Source organism: Sander vitreus, chromosome 16 (assembly GCF_031162955.1).
Source record: "Sander vitreus isolate 19-12246 chromosome 16, sanVit1, whole genome shotgun sequence".
In the NCBI taxonomy this organism is placed as follows: Eukaryota; Metazoa; Chordata; class Actinopteri; order Perciformes; family Percidae; genus Sander; species Sander vitreus.
This window is the reverse complement of record NC_135870.1, coordinates 3,606,702-3,615,668: the sequence shown is the minus strand read 5'-3', so window position 1 is coordinate 3,615,668 and position 8,967 is coordinate 3,606,702. Positions and strand designations below refer to the sequence as shown.

At 40.5% G+C, this 8,967-nt stretch overlaps 1 protein-coding gene across 7 annotated transcripts in view; it reads left to right on the top strand.

Annotated features, from left to right (window-relative positions):
- The first annotated feature begins 4,644 nt into the window (after positions 1 to 4,644).
- zmiz2 (zinc finger, MIZ-type containing 2) overlaps positions 4,645 to 8,967 on the top strand; it is a 37,052-nt gene continuing 32,729 nt past the window's right edge. For 2 of the 7 annotated variants that reach the window (XR_013503191.1, XM_078271011.1), the window contains exon 1: positions 4,645 to 5,093. The gene's annotated coding sequence lies outside the window, so the exon portion shown is untranslated. Of the gene's footprint in view, positions 5,094 to 5,331; positions 5,456 to 8,967 lie in introns of those variants that run through there. The other 5 variants (XM_078271010.1, XM_078271007.1, XM_078271013.1 and 2 more) reach the window with 3 other exon arrangements.

The following is an 8,967-nucleotide window of genomic DNA, read 5'->3' as shown; positions in this document are numbered from 1 at the left end:
TCGCTCGCTGCCTCGCTCAGCCGTCCTGCGTCTGTGAGTGTTATTCTGGGTCAGCCATTTCCCTGGAATGCTCTGCCTCCTGCCAAAGAGAAGTCATCACACTGGAATGCACACATAACACCGCAGAAACACAAGGATGACTTAAAAAGGCGCGAAAGTGAGGAGACATGACGCGCGTAAACGTGTCTCTCTGGTGGCAGCTTGTAGGCCTTCCTGTCTTCACTTTCATAACGCATTAATATTTAAAAAAATAACACCTACAGTTATGAAATGAGAGTGTGTTCAATATGGTGAACCATCTGTCTGAACCCTGTAGCGTTCCCATGAGCATTATTTTTTAAGATGATTTTTTTTTGGGGCTTTTTTGCCTTTAATTGATGGGACAGCTGTCGACGGAAAAGGGAGGAGAGAGACCGGGGACAACGTCCAACAAAGAGGCGCAGGTTAGATTCAAACCCGGGCCACTGGGGTAAGGACTGATGGGGCACATGGGGCGTTTAAAAAAAATTAATAATAATAATATAAAAAAAAAATATATATATATATGTAGAGGCTAAACCCAAGCTTTAAGCCCCTGAGGTGCTCTTCTACGGGTAGAGTAATTGACGCACTTTTTACCTTTTTGATCAATGAAAGTCCAAGTCATATTTGCAGTTAACACCATTGGTTCAATTTATTTCCATGAGATATTCGTTGGGTTTCAAGACAAATTACTGCTTGTGTATGCTTGTGTGGTGTTGGTGTGCGTGTGTCTGTGTGTCCGTGTGGTAAAAAACTGTATGTGCTTCCCGGTTGCACCTGAGGAACCAAAGATTGGTTCCTATTTATACCAAGAGCACTAATTGGCTCTTACAATATATATATATATATATATATATATATATATATATATATATATATATATATATATATATATATATATATATATATATATAGAGAGAGAACATATTCACATTTAAGAAGCTGGAATCAGAGAATTTCTATTTCTTTTTCTGTTTCCAGCTCCTTAAATGTGAATATCTTCTAGTTTCTTCTCTCCTCTGTGACAGTAAACTGAATATCTTCTGAGTTGAGGGCAAACAAGACACTTGAGGACGTCATCTTGGGCTTTTTGGGGAACACTGATCCACATTTTCACAATTTTCTGACATTTTTACAGAATAAACAATCAATTAGTCAAGAAAATAATTAACAGATTAAGCGACGACAAAAAATAAGTGTTAGTTCCAGCCTTAAATAAGGGTGCTGGCACCTTTTTTTTTTGGGACCAAATTCAAGCACTGGGGAAGGGCACTTTTCCATCTTGTCCCCCTTCTTTATCTTCGCATCCATCGAATTCACAGCAAGCGAGATAAACCACATTCTTAAAACTGAGAGTGCATGCAGCTTTGTTTTTATGCCCTCTTTGTCTCCTCAACCCTCCCTATCTCTCTCCCTCCCTTTTTTTTTTTTAAATTTGATTTCCTCCCGGAGGTCAGGTTGTTGCAGCACTCAGTCTCTGAGTTAAAGGAGGGTCAACGCCTCTGTGGTGTCTCAGGTTTTTCTGTGTAGCTATGTGGTGGAGTAGTCAGTCACTCCGCCCTGCTGTGACATTGTGAAATGACTGCAGTAGTAGATTGGAAATTGTGTGTAAAGTGTGTAAAGTGTGTGTGTGTGTGTGATTGTACTATGCGGCAGGTCGTGGGGGGAGGAAGCAGCAGCAGCAGTAGTGGTGGTGGTGGGGAGAGATATGGATAGTGTGGAGAGAAAAAAAAAATGAAGAAATGGGAAATCTCGGCACCTGTTTCCAGGGCAACAGAGGTCTGAAAAACACAGGCAGGTTGGACTTTTTTTTTATTCTCCACGCTGCACTGCCCTCTGGCAAGATACTGCAGACACCTCTTAATGACTCCGACTCTGAAACACCACCCACCTCTCTCTGTGTGTGTGTGTGTGTGTGTGTGTGTGTGTGTGTTGAGGGGGGTAATATTGTGACACATATATGCAGGCTAGGGCTGCAACTAATGGTTATTTTCATCGTCGATTAATCAGTGGATTATTTACCGATTACAACTATTCATCTTTGCAGCTCTAATGCAGGTACAAGAGTGGAAATCACAGACCATGTTGCATGCAGGGATCATACGTACGTGATCATGCACGGGTGACGTCATTCTCCATGATCTCCCCTCCGTCACCTCCTCCACCTCCACCCTCCTCTCTCTCTTCTCTGAAATGATCTGCTGCTCTGGTCTGCAGTCAGTCAGTCAGTCGACTGGAAGCGACAGGAAGATACCTTCCTCTGTGGGAAACATTTAGCCCTGTGATCTCATGAATTATAGAAGGTCACAGTGACACATACACGCAGGGGAAATCACAGACCAGTTTACACTCATGGATCATACATACGTGACCACGCACGGGTGACGTCATTCTCCGTGATTGAACCCTTTAACACCCAGCATCCATCTTTCAACGCATAATTTAAACATGTCAAATATTATACACTGCATGTGCTGTCATATCCACCGACTAGTAGGACTGGGCCATATATGGATATAATACTGACATCGATATATCATCTAGACCCCGTCTACACATTTCCTAGTAGCCAAGGAGGACACCCTCAAATATTATTTGGTTAATGTTTACATTAAGAACTGACCTCCAAAAGGCTTGTTTAACGTTTTTTTATACTTAAAAGGACTAACATTACATTAACATATTAACATATTAAAGATCGATTTCGGGATTTTTTAAATCAATATCAGATTACTCAAACATTTTAATTTGAGAAGCGATTAATTTAACCCAGCCCTTCCACCTACCTCAGATATATAAGCAACCGGTTACATTATTAATTTCCTTTCCTTTTGTATTGCCCTGTTGTCTTACTGTTTACAATCCTCACAGCTGTTTGTTTACATGAGTATACTGAGGTTTTCCCAAAAATTAGGTTTAGGTGCAGCACCCATGTTCGTTTTGGGTACCACGTAAGCTTAATAAATGTAAAAAACAATGTAAGAATCAAAACTAACTAAATGACTTTTCTCAGATCTAATGACTGTAGTTGGTCCCCAGTGGACTTCTTAAGCAAGTTTTGTCTTTAAGCTTTTTGAGTGTTATTTTATTTATTATCTGCTCTAGCTTTTAACAATGTTTAGACACAGATATGGTAATAATAATGGTCCAAAAAAAAACGTGAAAACGTGACCTTTTCTTGAGGGAGGACCCGTTAACCCCGGGGCAAATACGTGCACCTAAAGGCTTTTTTATGCTTCTGCGTCAACTCCACGCCGTAGCTACGCCATCGCTCCTACAGCGTCGTGACCCTTTCAGAGTTCTGCGTCGGGGTTGCTTTGCATCGCGGTGTATTTCACCGCCATAACGCCAGGGGGTGTCGCCTGTGTCTGTGTCGCTCACCACCGAAACGGAACTCAGAATGGCAAACCCCATAGACTGTCGTGCTAAAATATTAATATTATTTGTTTGGCCTTTTCTTGCTTAGATTTTGTAAAAAGTATCAAGAAATAGACCCAGTAAAATCCATTGACCTAGTTACTGTAACCAGAAAATAAGTCTGAGGTTATTTGCGAGGTGTCTGCCAGCCAGTTTATGTTATGTTAGCAAGAAAACTTTAGCACAACTGCCCACAAAGTACTGCTAGCTGGCGAAGTGCTAATTTCAAAACGTTACTGACATATAGACACTTTACAAACAGATAACGCCGTCATTGTAACCAAAATATGTCTGAGTTTATTTGCAAAGCGTATGTCAGTGAACTAGCATGTTGCTACTCCCCACAGTAGGCTGCTTGAAACACCGACTATCAACACACAGGACGAGTTGACCAATCACAGTCCTTGCGGTCTGCGTCGCCTCGACGCAAAGTTACAAATTTTTGGAGGTGCACGTCGAGCTACGGCAAAGGGCTTGGAGGGGGGTTCGTGGTGACGCAGAGGGGTCTGCGGGTGTACGCAGTCGATTCGACGCTGAAGCATAAATCAGCCTTAAGATTTCCACAAACCTAGGGAAAACACTGTGTATTTACACAGGTATTAATGCATGTATAAACATTGTACATCCAAACTTATATCTGTACATAGCAGTCAAATGTTTACGTTTTGCTTGTTCAGTTTTGTTGTCCTTGTTTTTAGCCCATAGGCGTAGATTTAGGGGGGATGCAGGGGTTTTTGTCCCCCCCAATATTTAGAAGAGGTAGATTTGTCCCCTTTAAAATATATGAGAGACAACCCACTCCCCCTCTTGTGTGATGTTGTGAATATGCAGAAAGTTTTGAACAATACAGGAGAACAATACTTTCCTTTACATAAATAAAGACATTTGCACCATAAATTGATGCATAAATATTCACCAGAATGCAGGAAATTAAGTGTTGGACCCTTAAAATGTTGACGGGAGTAGGACCCACAGACACCCCCCTTTCACCCCTCCAATGTTGAAACAAAACCTACACCCTTCCCTTGTTTTAGCCATGTATAATTATGTGTAGCCAAGTAAAGTAGCCAAATTCCCTGCAAGTATTCACACTTACTTGGCCATTAAAGCAGATTCCGATTGTGATCATGTCCCCTCCCTTCTCCTCCTCCTCCCCTCCTCTCTAAAATGATCTGCTGCTCTGGTCTGCAGTCAGTCTGCCTTGCCTTGTAGGAGGAGGAGGGACAGGAAAATGCCTTTCTCTGTGGGAGACATTTAGCCTTGTGATCTCATGAATATATTAAAGAGGGTCATTGTGCAATGAGGAAGGTATTGCCGAGCTGCCAGGTTATGTCCTGCCCCAAGCCAAGCACAGACCGCAACAAGCTTTTTTCTTATCAGTTACAGCTTATGGGTGGAGTTTACAACACACAAGAGTAGCATCATTATACTTATTATTTATAGTTTACTTACTCCCCAGCAGTCTGGGGTGTGATAAGTAAAAGAAAAATATATTATCAATACGCTCGACAACACGGTAATCAAGCAGCCTTGTCTTGTCTTGTTAGCCGTTGGACTGCGACACTAGCTAGCTAGCCGTTGAGCTAGCCGCTGAGCTAACCGTCTACAACCAAGCGGCTCTTCATCGTTCGTCTGGCAGCCGGAGCAGGCAAAAGGTAAGCTTCGGTTACCGTCATTCATTTTCAAGCTATCTGTTTGCGATATCATGTAGCTAACCGTTCAGTCAATGTAACGTAAAACACGCTAAGGGCTACGTAAAACAAGCTAACTAAGTAGCCGTTGGGAGCTAACGGTGCCTTCGGCGCAGCAGCAGCAGCAGCAGCAGCAGCAGCGTGTTAAAGACCCTCCACACAGCTCTTGTTACCAGTCACTGGCACTGACAAGACAGATACTTCAAACATGAGGCTATAACACTGCATTATCACCTAAATATTACATTTATTATAAGCACTATTTCCCAATTATACTTGCGTTTTGCGGTGAGCTGCAAAATTTTTTTTTAACCAGCTCAGCTCAGGTAGGTGAATCGAAACATTTGCTATTATCTTTTTTAGTAATTGATAACACAGAGACAGAGAGATAGATAGAGGGAGGCTGCACTCCTCCACAGCATGTACACTGCTGAAATGCTTTGTTCTGCTTTGCACTGCTGCAAATTTGAGCAGCATGTTTTTGTTTTTATGGTTGCAGGAGCATTTGGCATTCAGATATTATTTGCATGATTTTCAACACAGAAAACCAAATCCTAGGAAAGGAAATTCTGCTTGTTCCACTTAACAAAAGCTGATTTGACACCCTGGATGCTTCACACAACAGTTGCTTTATTATGCATGAGTTGTTGTTGTATTGCGATGTATTTTATGAGGTAGCCAGAGCCTGTTTTTTCCCCTTTTGGACATGACTTCCTGAATGTATCATGGGTACAATAACATGTTGTCTTGGCTGGAAGCCAGGCTGGCGTAGTTATTTCGGCTCAGTGCTCATATGAAAAGGCATAGAAGTCTTAAATGAAGATGGTGATTAAAAAGACTGACAGCTACAGTCTGAGACTGCTGATGTTTGAAACATCCAGATGTTTTTGGGTTTTCTGTAGGACGTGTCCTGTGTGCACCTTATTGATCTGTAACTATATTAGGGCTGCTCTATTATGGAAAACATCCTAATCACAATTATTTTGGTCAAATCAGGATTATTTAACACGGTTACTGACTTTTGGAAAGATGTTGCGTTTATTGAACTTAAAAAAACTGTGAAACAGTTAAAAAATTCAACCGTGAAAACACCTTGAACTGTGATATTTCCCTTTTATACTTGTACTTTTTATGAACTTTTTGAATTCCCCTTGGGAACACAAGATAAAATAGACGTTTACTTACAAAATGTAATGTGCAAAATCATCGTTTTTCTCACCCAACCTTACTTGAAATACTGTTGGGTAGTTTCTGAATTTCCCACCAGGGATCAATAAATAATTTTAACCTTTTATCTATAATAATACATCGTAGTTTATGTATTGATTATATTTTGTTATTAATCTGAATCTGCAAAGTAGCTAAAGCAGTCAGATAAATGTAGTGCAGTGAAATGTACAATATTTCCCTCTGAGATGTAGTGGAGTAGAAGTAGAAAGTAGCAGAAAATGCCTGGAAATACTCAAGTAAATTACAAGTAGCTCGAAAATAGACTTGAGTAAATGTACAAAGTTACTTTCCACAACAACAGCAACATATAATAGGCCCTTCAGACCTTTTAATTTATCTTTTCTTCACAGTGTCTATAGGGCCCTATTTCAACGATCTAAGCGCACGGCGTGAAACGCATGGCGCAGGTGCGTTTAGGGCGTGTCCAAAACCACTTTTGCTAGTTTGACGGTGGAAAAAAGGCTCCGTGCGCCGGGCGCATGGTTCAAAAGGGTTGTACTTAGTGTCTTAATTAATCATAGGTGTGTTTTGGCCGTTACATGCAAAAAACCAATCAGAGATCATCTCCCATTCCCTTTAAAAGCCAGGTGCGTTTGGACCTTGGAGCATTGCTGTTATGATGGAGGATCTGCTGAGCAAGAAGGAGAGATTTTCAGGAGAAGAAACTGATCTGCTCGTGCGTGAAGTGAAAGCGCGGGAGCAGATCATATCGTAATACTATTTCGCATTGTAATAATGTTATTTTTAATTTTTTGTATGTTTGTGTGCTGCTACGCGTCCCTGCACCAGTAGGCGCGCTGTGCACGAGCCTAGGCGCATTTTACTAATTTGCTGTTAAAATAACAATGAAATGCTGCGTTATTGACTTTAGACCAGGTTTTTGTTGGTCGATGGCGCGATCACTTCCCGCTGCCTCAAGATAGGAATACGCCCAGAATGCACCTGAACACACCCAGTCTTATACAACGATCATGTAATAAATCCTCCCTTCATGAAAGTTATTATCTTCAAACCATTAAAAAAAAATATATCCAAATTTTACCTTCCAGTCATCGTTGATGACCTGCCATTTACTCAAGCATAGGCAGTGTTGGAGGAAGTATCAGCTTTACTTATGTAAAAGTACTTATACCACACTATAAAATACTTTGTTACGAGTAAAAATATGTATGTAACACTTCTGGATTATGGAACCATGAAATGACACCATGAAATAAATCAGTTATCAAAATAGTTTCAGTTTTCTGTAGGGCGGCGAAACGATTACTTTCATTCTTAATGAACCTGTTGATTATTTTCTCCATTAAAAGATTAGTTGTTTGGTCTATAAAGTGTCAGAAAATTGTGACAAATGTGGATCAGTGTTTCCCAAAAGCCCAAGATGACGTCCTCAAATGTCTTATTCTGTCCACAACTCAAAGATATTCAGTTTACTGTCCCAGAGGAGAGAAGAAACTAGAACATGTTCACATTTAGCAAGAAACTAGAAAATATTCACATTTAGCAAAATATTCACTTCTCTGATTTAGCAATCAGAGAAGTTTAAAAAAAAAAAATTCATAAAAAAAATAGAAAAAATATTGTTACCACCACCGAGCAGCGGGTGTCATTTATTTATTTAAGAAAAAAATAATTTTTAAAGATTTGTTTGGGGCATTTTATGCCTTCATTTTGTCAGGACAGCTGAAGACATGAAAGGGGAGAGAGAGAGGGGGGAACGACATGCAGCAAAGGGCCGCAGGTCAGAGTCGAACCCACGGCCGCTGCATCGAGGAGTAAACCACCAACTGAGCTACCCGGGCGCCCCGCGGGTATCATAAAGGATTCACTGAACCTTGATTGATTCATTTACACGGTGGTCAGACTGGCAGCTAATAAATTATGTAAAGTGTATTTATTTGTTTTTTGATTAAGTAGCGGAGGGAGTATTTAATCATCTTTCCTGACTATTTGCCAGCCTCTCTTCCCCTCCAGCAATTCATACGTACTTAACAATGAATAGCTGATTTCTCTTGACTTGAATTGATTATTAGTTTAATTGAATTTGATTATAGCTGTTTGGCTCCTATTGTAATCAGCAGCATTAAACTAATCTGTAGAGACTTCAGCGTGTTTTTGAATTAGTGTTAAGTGTTTTAATTATAAAACGTAAGTTCGAAGTGTCTTATGATGATTACTTTAAAACAGTTACACTGTAAAGTCTGTTTGACTTCACTGTATCACAGCAGTTCAGGCATGAAATTATGATGAAGTGGTTCCATTAAAACATCATCCTTTTTATTTGGTTGTTTCAAGTTGATTTCATTTAAAGCTATATTGTCAGGGTTCAACATAAAGTTTTTTTTTTTTTCCACTTGTCCAGTCGGGCAAGTGATGAAAGGTTTTTACTTGCCCGAAGTCAGTTTATACCCTAACCCTTTCCAAGTTTTTTTCGGAGCAAACTTTGAAAAAAAGGGTTTAAAAAAATGTATATGTAGCTCAACCGGTAGATCGTGCGCCCCATGTACCAAGGCTCAGTCCTTACAGCAGCGGTCTGGGGTTCGAGTCCAACCCGAGGCCCTTTGCTGCATGTCGTCCCCACTCTCTAACCCCCTTTCCTGTCTACAGC